The 18,791-nt window shown below is 41.8% G+C and overlaps 1 protein-coding gene across 7 annotated transcripts in view; it reads right to left on the bottom strand.

Annotated features, from left to right (window-relative positions):
• Nucleotides 1-15,308, bottom strand: part of LOC121296167 (adenylate cyclase type 2-like) — a 42,522-nt gene extending 27,214 nt beyond the window's left edge. For 2 of the 7 annotated variants that reach the window (XM_041221437.1, XM_041221438.1), the window contains exon 1: nt 15,009-15,307. The gene's annotated coding sequence lies outside the window, so the exon portion shown is untranslated. Of the gene's footprint in view, nt 1-4,019; nt 4,161-7,456; nt 7,714-14,475; nt 14,723-15,008 lie in introns of those variants that run through there. The other 5 variants (XM_041221433.1, XM_041221432.1, XM_041221439.1 and 2 more) reach the window with 5 other exon arrangements.
• Between the last annotated feature and the right edge of the window lie 3,483 nt (nt 15,309-18,791).

The following is an 18,791-nucleotide window of genomic DNA, read 5'->3' as shown; positions in this document are numbered from 1 at the left end:
AAACATGCCGCGCTATTACAAGTTAAACATGCCGCGCTATTACAAGTTAAACATGCCGCGCTATTACAAGTTAAACATGCCGCGCTATTACAAGTTAAACATGCCGCGCTATTACAAGTTAAACATGCCGCGCTATTACAAGTTAAACATGCCGCGCTATTGCAAGTTAAACATGCAGCGCTATTACAAGTTAAACATGCCGCGCTATTACAAGTTAAACATCCCTCACTGAGCAACACTCAAGAACAACTCCAAAATATCTGATCTGAGGTCTATGTGGATTTGTTTAGCTTACTTTAGGGTTTCAGGGCTTGGATTGAGGAGGATTTATATTAGACCTCAACATGATGTCCATGTAAGGAGCTTGGGGGGGGGGGGGGGGGGGGGGGGTTGTGCTCTGAGGCAGCTGTGAGGAGCCGGGCTCACTGTGTCACACACAGGCACAATGACTAGACATGGCTGACAGGGGATGCTCTGAGGAGCCGGGCTCACTGTGTCACACACAGGCACAATGACCAGACATGGCTGAGCTCAGGGAGCAGCACCACTGCAGGCTGAAGTGTCTCGCTGCTCACCCCCGGTGCAGTTCATTCATTTCCTGTGCGGCAGTCACACCTTCGGACTGCTTCATACAGCTCCACTGCTCTGTCTCTGTGCAATTGGTCAAACCGAGGACTAACAGATAGCAAACATGGTTCCACCTGCTTCTATAGGGCTCTGAATAAATAAGAGATAGCAAGCATGGATGCATCTGGTTCTCAATGTAGACTTTTGCAAAAAGGAATAATTTCAATAATTAAGGGAGAAGACTTAACTTTGTTCAAGTTAGTCATATACAGTTAGTCAGAAAAGGGAAGAGCAGGTGTAATGTCTTGAACATCCATGCTGCTTTCAACATCTACCAAGAAAAGTCAGAAAAAAGGAGCTTGCATATAACATTTTTAAGCAACAGCTCCAAACATGAACAAGTCAGAGAAAAAGGAGACTGCTTTTAACAACTGGCCTGCAAGCTCTGAATAACATCTAGAAAATACCCAGTTAATTAACTTAAAGAAGACTCAAAGACATTAAAATATAAATAACTTCACTACTTGGGATCGTCATTACAGAAGAGGGCAACTAATTGGTTAAAGACTCAACTAATGGACCGGACTGATCTACCGGGAACGGACAATTTTACTGGAGAATTTCTTTGTTAAAGGCTGAAAGGGGACTCCACCCTCCAGTACGGAACAGAGCACTGCCAATTAAACTAAAAAATAAAAAGAGTTACACAAACTGTACTCGGGGAATTAAATGCATGTACACGTGCAGGAAAGTTGATAGTGGTGTAATGTAAAAGGGTGTGTGTTATATTTTGTTTTAGTCTTCCAGTAAAGTGAATTTCAGCAAACAGCTAGAACTGCAAGGCGATCTATGAACTTGTATAAGGGCACTGAACCTTATTTTCCTTAAAGAACAGATGAATGGGCGTTAAAATGTTTTTGCGACATGACTAGTTAAAATGATATCTAACAACGGATTTATAAAGAACTAAGAATGACTTGATAATATCCTATGAATTTGAATTCACTGAATTTATATGATTTCCCGACTCATATTCACTCAAACGATTATCCTGCTTGCATGCTCATGTTATATTTACTGACTGAACAGAATTAGTCTTACAGAATAGACACATTATAGCCAGTTGACGTATTGCTTTCACTAGTAATTCACACTGAGATTCTGCAAAACCAGCATTGCTTACTGAGATTAACGTGCTGATTTATAAGATTTTGATATTAACCTTTCCTGCTTTTGTACTACATTTTATTCACAAACTTTTGATAAGTTATAAAAGATAGAATAGTGTTTTATTGTGCACTCGTTTCCTCGCGATCTTGAGCTCATTTGGGAGAAATGTATAACTAAGCATGCTAACTGAATTAAACCGCTACACACATGAATTATCATTAGCTTTACTGATCCCACGAAGCAAAGCCCTTTCTACACACTGCCACCCTGGCAAAACAACAACTACACACACAGTGTTAAAACAGGCTACCAGCTTAATCCTCTGCAAGCACACTTTAATTTATAAATGCCGTCCAACATGTGCAACAACAGACAGACAGACACACAGACACTGCATTTGGAGCCCCAGTGTGAAACACAGGAAAAGGCTTCTCTCGGTTCGGTGAGCTGTGGTCTTCACAGCAGTCTTTCATTGCATTGAGCTTTGTGTACTGCGTGACTAACACACTTCAGGAAGCCAATTAAGAAGTCCTTTCATAAACTGCTTTTTTATTATTATGATTGTCAAAGGGAAATAAATCTAACCTTGTTTAAACAATGGGGGAAAAAAAATCTGATTTTGGAAGCTGCTATTTAACGAGCTTGCAGGCGCTCACAGATTTCCTTTCTTCTTATCTGCTGGCCTGGCCCGACCTCCACAGGGAGTTCTGCTGAGAGCTACTAAAAGATGAGAGACAAGACCAACATGCCATCAGTGCAGTAACCAGGATTCAGTAGCTTTGCACAGTCCTGATGGCTGCTTCAGCCTGTGCAGAATCACTAATGCTATAGTATCTCCATAGCAAAGGGGATTCGTGTTTTCATCTTTCTAGTCCATGTATTTAATTCCTTGCTGGTACTGTACAGTCTTCGGTTTAACCACATGTCAATCCAACAACTTCTTTTCATTTGTTTTAGATTCAAAACAGAACTCAATTAGCCAGACATGTGTTTAAAAATCTGGTTCAAGATGCTTTCTGCCAAGCCTGGACTCTATACTAGCCACATCCTTAACCAAGCAGAAAGGTGACTTTGAGAGAAGCCAGAGCACAAACTCAGAGCATGGCAACACGCAGAGGATGGGCTGAGCGATTCAAGAGGAAATGCTACTGTGTTAGCTGTGTTACTCAGTTGTTTATTGTATTAATTTGACAGCCTACACAACACCGGCATTTCAGGTTGTATATGGGCAACTTCCAGAAGCAATCGGGGTGCATCGAGAACCAACGAGAGTGAATTCATCATCATGAACACTTACTGTGCAGGCTAGAGAATGAATCACACAGACATTGGAAAGGACTAACCTTTTCCAATTCCACTGCAAGGGCCAAGCCTGGGCTGTGAAACAGCTGCTACTGGAATAACTTGTTTAAACATTACAACATTAATGGTGACCTTAAAGGAAAATATGAACTGTGACTATGTACACCACTGGACTGCATAGAGGGACTGCCTTTGCACTGTGAAGGATATGACAGGGTACAGCTTTGACCCTGTACATGTGGTAGGAGCTTGCACTTTGCACAAGCAGACTTTATTGGAAGCAGCTGCAGATGTACTGCAAGTTCCAAGAAGTGTTTTTCACAAGTAGAACTAGAACATTCTGTTAAACCGCTACACTTCTTGTGGGCCTACAAGTTTAGAAAGAACTTGTTTATGCAACAGAAAGAATGGTTCCGAGGAGGTGAAACGAGGTTATCGGTGCTTAGCAAATACTGAGCCATTGAATTATTATTTAGTCATTTGGAGGACACTTTTATCCAAAGCGACTTACAGAGACTAGGGGGTGAACTATGCATCAACTGATAATGACAATGACTCTCTGCTAATGGGTTCAGGGCGTGCATTAGTGTGTTAGCTTAACCTGAGTTGGTAAATTGGTATTTCAAAAGGACAGGTATGTGGACATCAGTGCACTGCTTGGGGAATTCTGATCCAACCTCCAGCCCCATCTTGAGAAAGAGTGTCTGGTGTGCAGGTAGACTGGATCCATCTATTGCCATTACTGTAAAGTACATTGGCTGTAACTGCTTGCTGCTATATTACTATGTACAATGTAATGAGTATTGTGTAATTAACTGCTTAATTCAATATACTCTGAATAATACTTGTCATTGTCTTCATTATTGTTTAACACCTATATACATAGGATAAAGACATAATTGTTAATACCACAACCCACTCCACGTACCAACAACCTCCATGTAATCTATGCTGCTTAACAAAGGAATCATTAACAGTACCTGCCAGTCCTGAAACTTACTGGAACTCCCAGCTTTCCTGCCCTCATTAAATCCCTCTGTGCTCAGCTCCTCCAGGGTTTCTAACAGAGAGGGACGGAGGGAGGGATGAATGGAGCAGCTCATTGCCCAAGCCTATTGGACCTGTATGAATGGTATTAATGCTCAGTTCATTTTTACTTGTTGCTACTTGTCCAGAAGAACATTGTTTTTATAATAGTCTCATGCATGAGTAATAAATAATCCAGCAAACTCATTCTGCTATGTGAATCAACTGAGGTTTTGCAGTTGGACAGTATTGTTAGTGGTGTGCTTTGCCCAGCTGCTGTGACATCTCTGCTCAGACACATCCACCACACCCCACAAACTAAGAAAAAGAAAAAGAGGGTTGGCATCACAGATTACATCATCATCATCCTCATCCTCTTAGCAGGCTCAGTCAGTGTGTACAGGCAGTAGGCGAATGTACTAGCCTAGGTCAAGCTTTGAGGCCTGGGTCGCACGTGAAATATATTTAGTGGTCAGTCTCGCCTGGGCAGTAGAGCAAATCAACATCACTGGCAGAATCCCCAGACTGTTCAGCACAGCCAGTGTCCCTGGCGTTAAGATTGCATCCCCCGGATTGCACCGATTCCTGACAGTGAAAGAGGTCCCTGCAAGCTAATCACAAGTTCTAAACCAGACAGCATTTACTGTTCTGAAAAAGACCTGAGCGGCCTCAAGGGCAAGTCAAAGGAAGATCTGAATATAATAGAAGAATAAACTACGGCAACAAATCTGCAAAGATTGTGGCTTCAGTAAAGCACAACAGAGGTGGTCAAAGGAAGGAGGCCGAAGATGTTTTTTTAAATGTTACAAATTTCCCACATTTGACTTCTGTTTGTAATGGACGTTGCATAGAGACGTTTAAGATCGAAGTCTCAAATCACCACACACGTCAATAAGTATTGATCCTAAGGGCCCGAACCGGAAGAAGCGTGTCGTCTCGTCCAGATCCAGCAGGGCCACGGAATAAATAGTCCCTATGTTGTCTATATATATATATATATATATATATATATATATATATATATATATATATATATATATATATATATATCTGTGAGTCAGAGTGTGTAAATTTTGTAAATCGTGTATACTAGGTGCTTTGTTATTGTTTAAAGTGTGTTAAACTGTTTGACCAAACATTACCTGCAGCCGTTCATCATTGTAAATTCAGGCCAGCTGCAGAGTATAAAAATTGTGCAGTTATTCAGCACTAGGAGGTCTGCTGTGTGACTTGGCCTTCAGAATCGTAGGTATAGGATTTCATGTTTGTTATTTAAAAAAGAAGGAGCGTGTTATTGTTTTGACAGGAAAACAGCTTCGCTGTCCTGTATTTAGGGTTATGTTCCTGTTTGTTTATGAAGTACTCCAGAGAGACTTAGGTTTTCAATTTTGGTTTGTGTGTTTAAAAATAAATAGCACATCTGTGCTTAAAAACAAAGTTTCCTGTGTGCTGGTCAGTTCATGTGCTGGAAGAGACCCCAAAGAGAGCACCAATCTCTTACAATATATTAAAAAAATGAAGAAAAGTAACTGTTAAACTGAACTCTCACTACTGTAATAAGGAGCTACAATGTTTCAGCTTCTGCCTCCAGAAAGCGTGGTAGAAATAGCTATGTAGTTTGTTGTGTGTTACACACACACACACAGTATAAATAACCATATCTAACATGCTATACTCCAGCCGAGTCTAATCAAGGAGCAGCTCTGACACAACGCTGGCCAGTGCACTTTTAGTTTTAAAAAGCAATGTTACAGCAGTCAGGCCTAAGCTCTGTAGTGCATTGCGGATTTGGGTTTCATTACTGTTTCAGCTTTCTCGTTCCTCTTCCCTGGTGCTCACAAGTTCTGTTCAGTTCCTTTTTTTCTATTTTCAGCAGTCTGTGTTTGAGTGTGCAGTCTAACAGAGTTATTAACCCCTGTTGGTCCCGTTTATCAGACACCAGTAAGACACTTCCATCCCATGGGACAGCAAGGCTGAATGAGTGGTAGCAGAACCAAAGACATACCCAGCATTTATTACACTGTACAGAGCACTGTGTGTGTGTGTGTCACCACCTGTCAAACTTTAACCAGCATACTGGAAACAGGATTTCTTTCACTTTCTGCATTGACTGGCCCCTACAGATAAGCCCACACATGCATCTTAAAAGGCTGATGAAACACAAGGCAACTTTTAAAGTTAAGGGCCGGGGACATTTTCCATAGATCTGCTTCAAAACACTTTCACTTCTGCCGCTGTTCTTTTCAAGCCCATGAGCAGCTTCGCTCACCGATCCCTTCGCCAAAGGAAGCTACCCATATCCTATCTCTTACCTGGGGATGTGGCTTCTGCAGATAAACCTGACAGCGTGCACCACCCCTTATCTGCAAGCACTGTGAATGTAAAGCGCTGTGACATTCACCACAATTGAGACCCATTTCCCTAGCAACACTCGGAGAGGGGAGCCCTGCACAGGTGTAGCATTTCAAAATACAGCAACCTGCAGCTTCTTTACACATTACTGAAGTGCTACTACCTGCTCTCCAATACAAAGGCTTTGAGCAACACACACCCCTGCCCCCAAATAGAGAAATACTTTCATATTCATCCAGTCATGTTATGGTTGTTATTTCCAATTTGGTTGATGTTATAAACATTTATAAAAAAATTAAAAATTAAACTTACAAAGACCATGCACTCAGATATTTATGTGGTCCTGGTATGCGTCAATAGAAAAAAGCAATAGTGTATGCAGGGTAAGCAAAGCCCTGCTTTCATGGGGTACAGCTAATAGGATTTATTTCACAAGGTATGTCAAATTATTCATGCAACTTCTCATTGCCAGCATGCAACACCCTGGGATATGGGTTAAAGTTAACCAAAACACTACCAAAAAATACAACGAAACAAAATAACCACAAAGTACAAAAATCTTAAAAGCAGAATGAATAGAAATCGCTGAGAGAGGCAACCCCGTGTCGCACTAAAACGCTACCCCCACCCCATCCTATAGATGCCAGACACCAGAATACAGCACACCCAAGACAGACACTGAACAAAGAGCACTGTCTCACGCTCCAGATCTAGCGGCAGCAAACCTGCTCTCACACAACCTCTCCCCATTGAACACCTGCAAACATGCACTAAAAGCAGACTAGTAGCTGTGCTCGTTATCAACAAAAACAACTAAATATCAAAGCCAGAACTGTACTCACAATTCAGTTGCCCTTCCCCCCCCCACCTCTTGTGCAAATATTCAGTGACGGCACCTCGGTTGGCTCCAGCAGGTAGCGCTGAATCAATGCTGCCAATGCTCTCCAGGTCCGTCATTAACGCGACGCATCGTCCTTGAATCGCAGCACAACAAAATGTTCTTCTCCACCCCCAACCCCATTCAATGGCTCAGGCTTACCAGCGATTTGGTTCAAGAGGCACACATGCGACAATCTGAAGTGCTGCTGACTTCACAGTGGGAGGCAGACTGACAGTTTACAAAGAGATGGCATTCTGGAAATTAACCAACTAAAACGGACTATTAAGCAAAAGCCCATTTATAAGCTTTTTTTAATATTTCCTCCTCTTCAGCCAGCCGTTAAATACTGGCCATGCAACGCTGCGGTATGGAGTAATGACACTGGTTCAAATCACAAAATGTGTCTTATAAATGCAACACGGACAGACACATTTTATTTGTTTCGTGTTACCTTGAAGTGGAAATGTTTAACCCTGGAACGGTATCAGCATCTGATGGCCACTCCCTGTTCTACACAGACCCAATCATGTGACTTTTCCCAGGATTATTGAATGTGAATATAGGGCAGGGGTGTCCAGTCCCAGTCCTGGAGGGTCATTCCACTCTATCTTTAATTCCAGAATGAACTGCTGCAGGTCTGGATGAGGGTTTAATAGGTTCAATTAAACAACATACAGCAGAACAGGGCTGGAACAAAGCCCAGGAGTGGAAGGGCAAACTTTGGCAACCCCTGATATGGGGTGATAAGGTCAATATTGTCCTTTACATGCAGACTTTCCTGGAAATGACAGGAGCCGTCATTTCAGTGCTAAGAATCAAAATGCTGTTGGAAGTGAGGAGTGCTCATCCTGTTTCGATTGTGCAAGCCCTTGAAACAGCGAGATGTTCTGCAATGCACAGGGTTGAATAGGAGCTGCTTCTACCTCATTTCCACTGCACACACAGGGCGGGTTGGGCTGGTCCAGAACCAGAGAAGCCTCATTGCATCCCACTGCAGGGCCAGCAAGCCATCTGTACAGGGTGCTTTGACAAAGACAGTAAACGCAGTACACAGCAAACAATGCATCTTCCTTAAACAATGACATCACCGTTTTAATCACTTTAAAACAGCTGCAATATTTAAGATCAAACACTGTAAACCCTTTTCTGAGGAGCACATTGCTTTTTATTTTTACATGACTCAAATTTGACTCCATAAACTTCATAGATGAAGCACAAACAGTAAAACGTGTGTATTGCGCAGTTTACAGTACATTGAGCAATGAGAAGAGAATTAGGCAAGCGATTATATAGACAGAGCAAATTAGCTCAAATGATTGGCCATCCAATAAAAGCTGGCTTAGACTCCAGCATGTTTTCCCAGGATTTCAACATCACTAAAAGAGCACTGGAATCACACAGCTCTGAACGTTTAATAACCAGCTTCTCAAGGAACCTTCGAGCCTCGTTCCGAATGAATACAGCGGCTGTACTCTGACTGACGGCTAAATACAGCACTTATAGACACTCCTGCCAGGCGTTATTTATAACATTATGCTGCAGTAGAAAATGGCACTGTATGTAGAAATCTCCGTGGTTTCACTGCCAGAGGGACAGAACCCCACCCTAGTGTAGGTGAAACTGCAGCTGACCCATCACGCTTCTAACAGGCGGACGAGACGTGGTGCAACAGATGGCATTTACACTGTGTTAAAAACCTGGCTTCGTTACGGTTCTGATGGACTTCATCAGGCTCTTTATTATTGCAGTGTGTTACTGTACTTTAAAGAAAGGGCCCTTTGATAACGTCTGACTTTTGTGTTTATTCAGCTCCCAGCTTACCACATCTGAAAGTCACAGCTGCGACTCAGACCTTGTGCTGCTCCCTCTGGAACATGCAATAGAACTCTATAGACGTGCAACACCACCATGCCTGCAACGCACACACACACATGCAATAGAACTCTATAGACGTAACACCACCATGCCTGCAACGCACACACACACATGCAATAGAACTCTATAGACGTGTAACACCACCATGCCTGCAACGCACACAGACACATGCAGTAGAACTCTATAGACGTGCAACACCACCATACCTGCAACGCACACACACACATGCAATAGAACTCTATAGACGTGTAACACCACCATGCCTGCAACGCACACACACACATGCAATAGAACTCTATAAACATGTAACACCACCATGCCTGCAATGCACACACACACATGCAATAGAACTCTATAAACATGTAACACCACCATGCCTGCAATGCACACACACACATGCAATAGAACTCTATAAACATGTAACACCACCATGCCACGTGCAGAACGCAAGTTTCATAGCTGTCGTGAAACACACAGAATAATAAAAGCACTGCTTTGAATTTTATGCTTAATCTGAGATGCAGTCTGTGCCACAGAGACTACAGAGTACAGTACAGACTGCTGCACAGCATTACATTCTCATTGCACTGGTACTGACCTTGTCTTTGGCTAATGGAAGGTCTTGTTTGTCTGGTAAAGTAAACATGTGGGTCAGGTGTCACAGCACTGGGATGTCTTACATGCATGGATTACATTTAAGATCAAGCACTGGCTACAGATATCATTCAAGTTGTGCTCCTGATTCAACATGAAGGGGGCGCGATTATGGCAACACTAACTAATTTTGGCAATTTCCGATTATAAAAAAAAGAACACACTGCATTTGTATTCTTTAACTTAAATAACAAACCACTGAACAGTGGTACCCAGGGGCTGCTGTGATACTTTGTCAGCAGGAACTGACTGAGCCTTTAATTATTTTTGTATTTACAGATTTTTTTTTTAGTTATTTCAGCATTTCTTATTTTCACACTGAAGCTGCTGCCCTGTTCTGTTGCAGGACCCAGATCAGAGAGGCGGTGCTCTTCCTCAGCAGCACACAATCCCTTCTTCATTCTCATCAATCATGCAAACTGCAAGGCCTGCCTCATACACAGCGGGATCTCAATCAGCAATCCCACGACCACACCACGACCAAGCCAGGCTACTGTTGCCACCACGCTCCACTCTGTAAACCCAAACACCACCCCTCATAAAACAAGATCACTTCCCCTTTTTTTTTTTTTTTTAAATAACTGCACAAAAGTGACGCACTCTCAGTGCGGAAGTGCATCATCATTTACAAAGCAAGAGCTTACATAAAAAAAGATAAAAGAAATTGATTACTGAGACAAACGGGTCACTGCTTCTATTTACGAAAAAAAAGACTGCTAGTTTTGTAACATTGACAGCTGCACTGCTTCAGTAAAACCTAATTGTCTATAATATACAGTGATGTTCTGGAAGCTCCTATATTTATTTTATAATGGAGATACATTGCTGTACAAGCGAATGCTGAAAAGGCCTATTATTAGAGCCAGCGATGCACAAACTCCTTCATCACCTTCTGATTCACTTCCGCAGTGATGGAGTCTGGAGAGCTGGGTTCAAACAACTGCAAGATTAATGCCACTAATTTGAGGTAATGATATAGATCACTGCAGCAGATGAACACCGCCACTAATCTAATGGCATGGATTAACTGTTTTAATGAGTTCTTCAGGGAGGAGAGAAGAAACTTGTTACCTGCATTCAGTCAAGCCCATCTTCATGCCCTCTGCTGCACGTGAAGCGAGACCAGGCAAGGTGCGCATTTAGGGAATTCTAACAGATTAATGTTTTCCGGTCTGGGCTCAAAGGAAGTAAAAGGGCCGACAGTCTGGCCTGGGTTAAGAACTGAGCATGACTTCCATCAAACATTAACCAGCTTTCAAAACCTTGAAACCCACAGAGATAAAGCAAAATGAGCTTCAAACCCAGGACAAACAGCAGCACACACCAGAACTGTCAAAACCATGCCTCTCCACCCCATCCACCTCCGAGCTTGAACAGCATTCGAAGAGGTTGTTTATAACCTCCTACTGCTGCAATGAACACAGGGGCATGCTTACTGAGCTCTTAAGAGTGAGCAGAAAGCAGGTGCTACTGGAGAGGAAGCTCCTTCAAACCAGACTGATAATCTGTACAAAAACAGACAGCAGCCATTGTGATTCCAGGTTAATTGCACAGGAAGATGACAATGCACAACTAAAACTAACCACGAAACATACAAACAAACAAGAAGAGTTGGGAAGACGATACATCATCAAACACTTTCCAAGAAGAATGTATTGCAATCTGAGACGGGATTACTTCAAAATGACGCAGGGTAAGGGGTCTGCGAATCGCTCTTTATTACCCATGAATAATGCAACAGCACTGCACACAGCACAACATCCAGCACTTTTCATACATTTTCTGGAGTGTTTTGATTCATCCATTTTAGTTGGATTGGAAACATCCCTTCAAGAATCAACTAAGTAAATAACTGGACAATCAACCAGGGACTACAAATTAAGAATCAACCTTTTTGTACAAAAGCCATTAAAGGTTGTTTTAACAGATGGATGCATTATGCAAAAGAGCATTAGTCATGTGGATAATTGCCAACTGCCATTATCAGGTGGACATTTCTGTATAAAAAATATAACGTTACAACATCTGATTGTACAGAGCCAGTGGGCAGAGCATCTCTGCAGTTCGTGACAGGGGTGGAACAGTTCATCATGTATCCATGAATCGTGATCCTTTATTTACAAGATGCATCATATCATCATAGATGTATGGATCGATATGGGGGGTTGGGGGGGGGGGGGGGCACTGTGGATCAAACAGTTATATACAGTGGTATGCAGTAGTGAGTGTGAGAGAGAGTGAGAGTGAGGGTGAAAGAGTCAGTGAGTGAGGGAAAGAGAGGGTGAGAGCGGGTCAGTGAGGCAGAGAGAGAGAGTGAGAGAGACAGTGAGGGCGAGTAAGTCAGTGAGACACTGAGGGAGAGAAAGTGAGAGTGAGGGTGAGAGTGAGTGAGTGAGTGAGTGAATGAGAGAGAGACTGCAGGTGAGAATTCGTGAGTGAGTGAGAGTGTAGGGATTTTCAGAGGTTGGCAGCTGAATGAAAGCAGTGCCCATATAAACTGTACCCATTCACTTCAATAACTTCCTGCTTTTAGAAACCATGCGATCAGGTTAAAAGCAAAATCTCCTCGGGTAATGGCTGGTTACTTGAGAACCAAGCTAGCTTTCAGAGACAAGGCCAGTGTGTCAGCCCACTGCAGCACCCCTCCCTCCTGAAACACCACGAGCCAACTTTACTTTTCATTGTTTGGTTTGTTTTTTTATCCAAAGGGTCAGGCGTGATTCAGCTAGATGAAACATGTGTTTAACAACACCTAAAAAAAATAAATTAAGCGTTATGTTGATCCCCTCAGTTAACAGTAGAATATAGTACAAAACCCCTTCCAACTTTGAACAAGTCTTTAGAGTAACAAAGAGAGAGAAAGAGGGGGAGAAGGAATGGAGACTAAACACTTTCAAACAAGTATTTTAATTGTAAACCAGGGTTTTAATGTGTTCCGACTGGACGTGAAACCACAGGAAGTGACGTAACTAGAAACAGTGAGCATTCACAGCAGAATTCAGAAGCAGTAATATAGGAGCACGCTTTACCATGAGTAACATTTCAGTTTAACATCCTGAACAGATTCTTATCAACAAAACAGCAAAATAAGTGAACAAAGAGACAACCTGCCAGCAGAGTACTGGACAGCTGCACAATAGCAACCTGCCTGCAGAGTACTGGACAGTGCAGATGGGCCTTGTTTTCGTTTTGAGTTAATGCTACACACAAACACGAGGAGACAAAACGCAAAAAAAAAAGTTTCAAAGTTCAGATAACTCCCGTCTTGTCTTGGCAGGTTGTTGACTGTGTTCACTACCTTGACTTTGAAGAGCACTAAACTACCCTAATTGTACCTTCCCTAACCCCACCCTTGTGAACTATGAGCTTGACATGTGTTGTGTTTCTGAGGTGGTACCAGAAGCTGCCTGCGCTTGACCGCACTGCAGAGCAACACTGCCTGCACCAGCTGCTCTGTCTGTTTAAATGTGATCTCTCTATCTCAACACGCAGCATCCCACTAGACAGAGAGGAGGACCAGCAGGGGGATGACTGATCTAATCACACAGAACTCTGAGGAAAAGCACTGACACTGCTGTTTGAGGGTCAGTGCACACAGATGTAGTTTTCTGAAAGCATCATAAAGCAGCTTTGCCTTTTTGTATTAATGTGTGCCAGATTACAACATCACCACATTGCTCTGCAGCAGAAGTGTTCAATCCTGGTAAGCCACAGGGTCTTCTGCTTTTTCATTCCACCTGAGTTCTCAATTACTTAACTTACTAATTATTTTCTGAATTGGTCCACACTAACATTTTTTCCAGGTCTTTTGCCATTGATCATTTAAAGACACCCAGAAAACCTGCAGGATTGTGGCTCTCCGGGACCTGGGCTGGCCAGCCCTGCTCCACAGTATTCCAATTCCACTTGTAAATCACCAGACAGGAAGTGCAGGTAACATCTGTAACATCCAGGGGGTGGGAGAGGGGCAAAGCATCACCCTGACCTTCCTTTCTAGGAATAAGTAATAATAACAACAACCACCAGTACTGCAGCAGACGGAGTTTTAGAAATAAAAACTATAAGTGTGGACTTATGCTGTTCTTTTTTTTTTTTTTTTTTTTGGTTGAAAGGATTAACATGTCACTAGTTTTATTGTAATTTGTTCCTAAATTAAAACAAAAATGAATGAATAAATAAAAACGGCTTGGCATTTAGAATGCTCTGTGTTCTATCGAAAAAAAGCTACATGCATTTAAAACCAGACATCACACATTGAGACGCTTTTCTTGGGTCCTGGTTTCCCCATTCACTCCCAAAGAGGCGAGTTGAGAATGCCAAAGACAGTAGAAAATACTGAGAGATTTTCGTTCCGGAGAGGAAACCCCAAAACACAGAGCCTGAACCGTGTGCTGGTACCAAAGCTATTAATCAATACGCGTAAACAAATAAATAAATATACATAGGAATATTATTTTGTGTTTAGTATGTAAACTATTGCCGTTATGTTTTGCGTTTTCTTTGTAATCGCTACTCCCTGTAAAATTACACAATCAACTAATAAAAACACAGCGTTTAGATAAGCGGCGTTTTAAAAGAAACATATACAGTAGATATCGAATTCCATGCTTTCCACTATTGATAACATGCATTCACAAATTACAACGTACCTGCCAGGGCTCGTGCGTCACACAGTAAAATCAATTCCGATTCACCAATAAGAATGGCCACGAGGAAACTCGGTACTTTAACGACTTGTTTCAGCAAAAGTAATAAAAGTTTGTTTAAAAACGGGACGGCTTTAAAAGGGTGCATGCACAATTAACGTGTTACCTTAACCAGAAGTCACGCGAGCACTTCAGAAGGTATTACTGCTGTAACACTGGCACGCGGAACTAATACTGTAGCTACTAAAAAGCGCATGCATCTGCATGAACTTCCATTTCACCGTGCTAGCAAAAACTGCAATCACCACCACGCAAAAACAAAAAAAAAACACCAAGTTTGGGGATTACTCCGCTTGTTTTAGACCTCCACTTTTAATGAAACAAAAAAACAGACTCAAAATTGAAACGAATTACAAAATAAACACTGTATACGTGCCTCAACAAACACCCAGACAATGTTTTCGACCAGGTTAAAAACAACAACAAAAAAAACACAAGGAGACACAAACATTGACAGCGCTACTGTGAAACCTCACCTGTGCATCGGCTGCTGAATTCGCAACACAGAGAAGTGCGGAGGAGATTTGGTTTTGCTTGCAATTGAAAATTCCTTCTATCATCCTGATTTTTTTTTTTTTTCCCGTGAACACAGGTCCGCTACAGACTATAGTACAGTGTCAGTGAGAGAGACAGAAAGGGAGAATTCATTCCTTGTTGAGAGATGCAGCCCCGGAGAACGTGCGTGCGTGTTGCATTTCCCCCTGCGATGTATTGCACTGTCAGTTTCACTGGCTTTGTACTACAGATGGGTACATCCACCCAGATGCACTAGAAACGCGGAAATGAGACAATGCACAGTAAACGAACAAACAACAAAAAAGAACAGAAAACTAAAACAAAGTCCCAACAAAATAAAAAAATAAAAAACCATCTGACAGACAAACAAACAACGCCAAAGCCAGAATAGTCTGGTTAGTGTTTCATTCTCGTCTTTATGTTGCCTTCTGCCAAATAGCGCAACCGTCTATGCGTTATTGTGCTTAATGTGGCCGACTGTCTTGTTTTATGAGAATGTGAGGAAAGTTGCGCGCTAGTTTGGACGAGATACTTGGACGGGGGACTGGACTATGATGTGGAGGTAAACAGGTGTGTACAATACAATGGCCTGCACCCTCCCGTTAACATTTTCTGTTACTACGCCAGGGGAAAAAAATAAGACTCCCCTCTGCCTAGCATTTTGATCCAGTCCGTATTTTGCTATGATGGGAATAAGACCCCCCTCGTTGCATAGCAGTTTATATAAGACGCACCTGAGCTAGTTACCTAGACATTGCGGCTGCTCCAGTTCGTATTTAAACGTGGAATGGGTGGAACTGCTATGCAATATGAGTTTTATTTCCCTTCCTGTTATACAGAACCAAGTCACAAAATCATGTAATCAAACTTACACAAATACACCCCCAGCTCCCATCACCATCACTGTTTATTGCTATTGCATGTCTTGGGAGAAGTGAAAACGATTGTTGTTTGTATCGACAGCCACAAGTCAGTTATGCAGTCTATATCCTGCTCCGACTGGTGTCATTTTACAATATATACTGAATCCATATTACTATATACAGTCCATTTGTTATGTTTAGTTCCCAAGCACAATCTCCTTTGTATTTAACATATCAAAATGTACAACAATATGCAAAACACAAAACATGCAAACAAGGAGTCATACAGATAAAGATCAGCTGCATTACAAGACCCTTATCACCACTTGACTCATGCTGAGATTTCTATCTCCTTCTATGGGAGTGACTTAGTATAGGCAGAGCCATGGAACAGTCAAAGGCCAAAGATCTAGTTTGTTTTTCTCAAGCAGAACAGGGACCTTGATGATTCCACCCCAGTGGGAACTGAACCCCAACAGCATACAGAGCTGACTAATCACCACTTGCTTTATTGAAATTACCACTTCACATCGGGAGACAAATGCACTTTAACATAGTGAAATCCACACGCCTGCAACATTTAAATGAAAAATTTATTGATATATTCACAAAAAAATAGTTTGCAAAAAGTACTTAAACCCTACAAAAAGTACAGCTAGAATACGCAAGATGATACAGAGGAAAATGTTTATTTGAAAAAGGAGAAAAAAGAAACTAAAACGAATAGTTCAACTGTCCACAATACTTAATAGTTTGCTAGACACACACACATATGAGACAGACAGATAGATAAGCTAGTCATTTTTGAGGATATCATAACATACCCAATTTTGTTCAAGTTAAGGCTTGTACCTAATAAGAAAAAAAAAAAACACCAAGTAAAACAATTTTCAACGCCAGCTGAAGTCCCAATATTGAAAACTGTTGTCACACAATCACACAATGGAATTCACGCTCAGGTAAAAGGAGAACTTGTAGCAGCAAACAATGCTGGAGTAATGAAGGCGGCTCACACTGCAGAGAGAACATCTTTACATTCCAAGCCAAGGAAAGAAAATGGGAAAGATAACAGTACTGCACATGAACCAACACGATAAAGTGGCAGACCCCTCCGATACCAACACTGTGATCAATCATCCCAGCACAAAATACCTTCATGAAGCAAAACCAGCGCTGTGGCATCTCACTGCAATAACTGACCCGATGCAATTTCAAATTAATTTAAACAGCCTTAAATTGATTACATGTTTTTATTTGCAAAGGTTTTACTCTTATGCTCTTTTAGTCCAGGAGCTGTGATAAAAAAACTTCTTTGACTGCCAGCCTGGGAGCTCCTCATTTTGGAATGTCTTTCCCTGCGAGATGCTGTTGCAACACTGACAGAGAAAATGAGGCTCTGCCTTGTAGTGCTGTTGCAATACTGACAGAGAAAATGAGGCTCTGCCTTGTAGTGCTGTTCAATACTGACAGAGAAAATGAGGCTCTGCCTTGTAGTGCTGTTGCAACACTGACAGAGAAAATGAGGCTCTGCCTTGTAGTGCTGTTGCAATACTGACAGAGAAAATGAGGCTCTGCCTTGTAGTGCTGTTGCAATACTGACAGAGAAAATGAGGCTCTGCCTTGTAGTGCTGTTGCAACACTGACAGAGAAAATGAGGCTCTGCCTTGTAGTGCTGTTGCAACACTGACAGAGAAAATGAGGCTCTGCCTTGTAGTGCTGTTGCAACACTGACAGAGAAAATGAGGCTCTGCCTTGTAGTGCTGTTGCAACACTGACAGAGAAAATGAGGCTCTGCCTTGTAGTGCTGTTGCAACACTGACAGAGAAAATGAGGCTCTGCCTTGTAGTGCTGTTGCAATACTAACAGAGAAAATCTGCCTTTTTTGTTTAGATATATATCCCCAGACAATAGTAGCCATTTCCAGAAATAATAATACAAATATAATAGTAATAAAATAACAAATGAAAGAAGTTTGTTTTAATCTGCATAGATAAATGCCATGGGTCACAGTGACCTGAAACATCTTATTTGTATACATGACCCATTCTAAAAAAAAAAAAAACTCAAAAGGTTCTGTTTTCTGTGTATAAGTTCATGACCCCAACTTAGGAAAAGTCACAAAATATTATACAGAAAATGAAAAGAAAAATAGCATTTAAGCTAACTGGAAACTAGAGCCGGGACCCGAAACCTAATAAGAGGGTTAACAAGTACAGTACCGACATGTCGTATTGTAGTCTCCCCCTAGTGGTTAATAAAGGGAATGCACTGAATTCTGCAAACCAAGAGAAAGTATACAGTACTGTATACCATCTCAAATGCACTTATAAACAGTTCCCTTCTATAAATCATATAAAATCTGTATCAATATCCCTTTGCACAGCCGTTCTCAAGGAGAAATACAAACAGAATATGGCCTCATTAAAAAAAATTAAAATGCAGAAGGACAGCATCTATAATAAAGTTGTACATTTATAAATGTGGTTCTGTGGATTCAATAATTAATAGAACCATATGGGAGAAGGTCTGGACTGCAGTTCTAATCCAAGCTCGGGGACAAGGTTAAAACACAGTGTTCAAAATCATCTGTAAGGCAGGAGGATGCTATCAGCTTTGCGTTTGGCGTTTAAAATATCTATATAAACAACTTTAAACAGCTGCATGTTGCGAGGTACAGGACTGAGAGCTGTGAGAACACATCTTTGGTAACAGAGCCTCTCACAGCGGGAAGCAGTTTCATACAGTGTGTGCCACTGGTATCCATGAGACTGATGAGCAAATAGGAGACGTATGAAACACAGGGCAGTTTGCAGAGTCTGCTCCTATGAAACACAGGGCAGTTTGCAGTCTCTGCTGGAGATGCCCCCGTCTGAGCCTATG

The sequence above is a fragment of the Polyodon spathula genome, chromosome 21 (genome assembly GCF_017654505.1).
Source record: "Polyodon spathula isolate WHYD16114869_AA chromosome 21, ASM1765450v1, whole genome shotgun sequence".
NCBI lineage: Eukaryota > Metazoa > Chordata > Actinopteri > Acipenseriformes > Polyodontidae > Polyodon > Polyodon spathula.
This window is presented reverse-complemented; position numbering and strand designations above follow the sequence as displayed.